Below are 5,186 nucleotides of genomic sequence, written 5' to 3'. Positions count from 1 at the left end.
GAGGGGGAAGGGAATAGAATACTTTATGTTATGCTACTCTTCAAGTTGCAAATAAGTCTCATTTCTATCAGCTTCCTTCATTTTCTAGTATGCTGTTTTTCTAATTGTGTACACATACTTTACTATACAGTTAAATGAGGTGCTGTAATGTACAAATAAAGCACTAAGATCTCTTCTTCCATAAAACACTTCTTTACTTTACATTACATTAACTTTAATGGGAATACATGTGTATTGATGGGAAACTATGTCCCACACTAAGCATAAGCTATTTCCCATAGCTTTCTTGCTTTTATGTAATTCCGTGTATGCACGAGTGCAAATTGCACTATTGCATTGATAGAATAAAGAGTAAATTCTTCTTAAACAGGATTGTCATAGTTAAAAAAAAATCATACAATTAGTATCTTATCTTGAACATATTACTTTTTGGGTTCCAAAGGCAACATAAGACCAACAACAGTAGCAGAGAAGTAATGTTGTCCTTTATCTTTATGCACTTCATCATCTGATACACTACATAAAGGGAGGTATTCACCTAGTTATATTGAATGCTTACACTTTTCAGGGCATAATGAACAGTCTCAGTAGCTAATGTGTGGCATTAGCCAGACAGCAATGTTGAGAGCAGTATACAGTTCTACTTTGTGTTAGGGAAGAGAGAAAATACCTCTGTGTTGCTTAAGGGGTAATTGTGACAGTAATTCTAGATCTTTAAGGGCTGATACAGATGGGGGATGGGGGAGGGGAATTGCTGTGGTTCACCCTACTTTCTAGTTTTGTTAGATCACTCCCAGGTATAGCAACTTGGTAGTAGGCTACATGCTCCATTGAGAACTACAGTTCAGGATGGTTCTTATAACATTATATGCGCTGTGTGCTGCAGAAGGGAGGGGATTCATATTTCCCAATCCCATCTTCTGTATGGTTATCTAAAACCTAGCCTATACTGAAATACTATGTAACTATGGTTTACAACGGAATTAGTTTGCATTGCTCTCCTTCTTTCCTGTTAGTTCAGAGGTGATGACAGGACTAAAAATCCTGCCATTCTTTTGATTTCTGTGGTCTAGTATATGCTGATTGCTTACCACAAAGTGCTCGACTTGTATCTATCATGCTTGGGATTCCACTGTGGTCTCCTGTTCAAGAACTGCCCATGCCTAGGAGTGCTTAGCTTCCAAGATCAGAGGAGATCAGGTGCTTTCAGGTTGGCATGGCCCCTCCAGCACATATTATTTCCACCAGATAATGTGTTTTATTCTACATGACTATTAAATCTTGACTACATATAAAGGGAGGTGGTGCTTGCCCTATCCTTGGGGGTCTTCAAGATGAGACTGGACAGGCACCTGGCTGGGATCACATGATCCCAGGTTTGGTGACCCTTTTCTTGCCTGCCAGGGGGAGGGGGTCGGATTAGGTGGCCCACTGAGGTCCCTTCTGACCCTAGAATCTATGAATCTATGACATGGAACCACATAGAGCCAAATGTGGCAATCAGACCCTCTGTAATCACACAGAGTTTAAACACTTTAGCCATGATTTTTACCCTCTGCAACCTCACTGACTCCACTTGGATCAATAGGTTTAATCTGATATAGGATAAAGTTTTCAAAAGTGCCCAACCCTTATATTTTATACCTATATTTAATGAATAAGGGCACAGGCATCTCTTCAGTCAGACATGATTATACATAGTATCCAGGGTGAATAAACAGACATATATAACACTTTTTGTATTTGCATAGAAGACTTGGTTGTAATTGGGAATGAACAGAAGCACACAACATAAAAACAAGCATAAACACTATGTTTGGCTTTGTTAGATACGTTGGAGTTTATGTTTTTTCTTTCATCAGCCTATAAGACCCAATTCAAATCTAACTAAAACTAAAGACTTTTGACTGACTTCAATAGGCTTTGAATGAGACCCATAGAGGTGGAATAAAAGAGAATTCCACACGTTTAAATATGTTGAAAGATAAGCAGAATAGAACAAATACCTTAAGAAGCAAACAAAAAAAGTCACTCCAAAACCCAACCTAGCACTACAGTGCTATTGTTTCATAATCTCTGTTATTATTCCATTGGATAGAAATATGCTATCTCTATTTCCTTACTGACCTATAGAATAGGTGAGGATCTTCAGACTCCAAAAACTATAGACTAAATCAGAGAGAAGAGCATACTAACCTTAGTTTGGACAACTGAATGTTTGAGACACATGCAGAATGGATTTTGGAGAGGCTTCACTTAGAAGGAAAAACATGATGATACTGTATTAATCTTCTAAGAGAAGGAGAAGAGCTTATTTGTAGCAGTGAGTCAGAATCTCAATAGCAAATCTGGATGACAGTTGGAAATTTAACATTCAATGAGAAAAAAATTTTCAGAAAAAATGTCACGCAAATAAGTTACCTTGCAACTTGACTTGCATAGCATTTCCATTCAAGCTATAATGCCCAGATCCACGAAATATAGAAAGGACAGATGCAGAGGGAATGCAGCAGTGTGGTCTCACACCCCTTCGGTTGTGCTGCATGTGAACCCTTGACACTGAGTCTGGCTGGAGCCCTGCTTTCACACTGCTCTGCAGTCCAGGGGGTGAGCCACTGCTGGCCCCCTCCTTCCTGCTGGTGTTGAATTCAGTGGAGAGGAGGAGTGAATGGGAAGGGAGAATAGGAGGAGTGTTCACCCCCAGGGTGCTGGAGGCACACAGAAGGAGGAGCTTTGGCCAGATCCTGCCCTGATCAGCTGGTGAACTCATATCTTACTGATCATACAGAGCTCTGGCAGGATCCTGTGCTGACCACAGCTAACTGCATGTGTGGCAGAGCCAAAGTTGGGTGGGGGGCACCTTCCTTGTCCCATTCCTAGACCAGAAACTAAATACAGATAGCAGCCCAAATTTGGCCAGTTGCATTTCAGAGCGGTGGAAAACACGAGAAACAGGCACTACAATACTTTACAAAATGTTATGGAAATTGAAATCCAGTTTATTTCCAATTGTTTGCCAATGTATCCTCCTTTCTGATCCTTTTTTCCCTCTATTTCCTGGAAATTCACTACAGCAACTCAAGCAGGATAGGCTCCTCTTCCAGAACATCTGCTTTTAGCTCTGCTTATGATTTATATACATACCCTAGTCCTATAGCATTTTCACAATTATTCTATTAAGACTTCATCAGCAATACGGTATTTTGCTACCAAAACCACATCAGTGGGGGACGTGAAAAAGATTCCACCTCCTCCCCATTATAACTAGGTCATGAAAAACCCCAAGAGTGGACGCAGCTCAGCTGGCATAAAGAGAACTTTTGTCAGCTTAGGCAATGTTTTCAGTCATAGCTCTGTTGGCAAGCAGTCTCTGAAGTCTGCTGCCAGGTCCAGACTGTCATCTCCCTCTGGAGGGAAAATGGCATTTAAATGTTGTACTTATGACCTCACACTAAGTCTCCCCCTCCACACCCCTGCCTACTGCTTCCCCCAAGACCTACAGACCAGAACTCAAGCCACTTAGCCTCTTTGGTTGCACGATGGTAATAAGCTAGTTTTAGGGTACATCTTTAAGAATACATATTGTTCTCCATTAACTGCTGGTAATACTAATTAAAAAAGAGGTATGTGTTTAGCAACTGTAAAAAACAGACTCAGGATAAGTGGCCCCAAATAACAAAAATAACAAGATTTTACAGAAGAGAAATTTTGTGCGCCTTGGATTTGTTTTTGTAGACTTTACCCAAGAAAACTAAATATACTTACCAAAATGATATTTCTAAGGACACTGCTCATTACTACTGTACAGTAAATGGAAATGCAAGTCAGCGTTAGCACCAAACAGATTGTTTGGGGTTGCAAAGACAACAGCTGTCACAGCTTGACAGCTTTCTTGTTAGTGAATCAGCTTTACTGACAGTCTTTTTGATTGAAAACCACTGTTCACTGACAGTGTGTTATAGCTGATATACATATGTATCTTATGAAGAATGAGACAGAGGCATAAAAGGTGTAGAAGCTCTTGGTCTACATTAGAAAAGGAATAAAGTTTACATAAAGTTTTAACAGTAATCTATTGCAGATATGTGTTTACAGAAGCAGGCCAGTCTATACCATTGAGATGTGGAAGATATAGAAGAAGTACCAGCAGCAGCACTCAAAAGCTTTATTTAAACAAACACTCCAGTCACAGAATGCTATTTACTTCTAAGCGGCATCAGTAGAAGTGAAAATTTAGAGCGTTCCTCTCCAAACATCTGTGTACACGTCTCACTTTTTTGTACAGATACATTTAGGGCATTCATGTTGCTGGGTTGTTGTTGGTCAAAGGACATAGGCAGGCAAGGTTCTTTGAGTAGATGTGTTATCGCTTATTAGACCAACTGAGTAGTTGAGGAAAAGTTCTTGGCAAGCTTCTGGGTGAAGTCACCCTTCTTCAGACCTAGGTTGTCTCACTATGCCTAAAGAAGGGTAATTGCGGCCAAAAGCTCGCCAATAACTTTCTTCCAACTACTCAGTTGGTCTAATAAAAGATATCACATGTACTCAAAGAGCCTTGCCTGCGTTTAGGACATTCAGAAACTTACTGAGCTATAGAAAGGGACATAATAGTCTTTGGACCCTGTTTATATGGTTTGTTGGATAAACTAATATCTATTTTCTTTATTTTACTAACTGATAAAAACCCAGCTGTCTGGCTGATAGGCTGCACAGCACTTGGGGTACTGCCTTATGTTTTTAAGGCCTATTGTCAATATAAAGATAAGGTCTTGACAAGAATCAGGGAGTGCAAGGTCAGAGTTTAGATGCAATAGCAGCACTATAGGAGGGAGAAGAAGGAGAGATGCTGGATTACCTATTATTTTGCTGACAGTCATCAGCACATGGAGCCACCAGCCATGCCAGCCCTGACCATGTGGTAAGTCCCACTCTAGTAAGGGGGTCCTCCCTGCCCCTGAACCCAGCCCCTGCACTCCCCTGGCCCCCTTGGCAGTTGGGATGCAGCTTCAGGGTTGCCACAGCCCACAGCTGGGGCCCTGTAGATGCGCCAGCTCCACCTGGACTGCTTGATCATGGCACCCAACCCCCTACCTGGATCCAGCCCTGCCGCTCGCCCTGCCTCCATGCAGGCACTGAGCCAGAGCTGCCTGCAGCAAGGCCAGGACCTCATGCTGGACCTGCAAACT

At 41.5% G+C, this 5,186-nt stretch overlaps 1 protein-coding gene across 1 annotated transcript in view; it reads right to left on the bottom strand.

The window, feature by feature from the left end:
- The window catches only part of NEGR1 (neuronal growth regulator 1), an 865,068-nt gene that overhangs the window by 201,892 nt on the left and 657,990 nt on the right, over window positions 1-5,186 (bottom strand). The gene's annotated exons all lie outside the window — the stretch shown is intronic.

The sequence above is a fragment of the Gavialis gangeticus genome, unplaced genomic scaffold (assembly GCF_001723915.1).
Source record: "Gavialis gangeticus isolate Ggan-Ray unplaced genomic scaffold, GavGan_comp1, whole genome shotgun sequence".
Classification (NCBI taxonomy): Eukaryota; Metazoa; Chordata; order Crocodylia; family Gavialidae; genus Gavialis; species Gavialis gangeticus.
The sequence above is the reverse complement of the archived record's forward strand: the minus strand, read 5'-3'. Positions and strand labels throughout refer to the sequence as shown.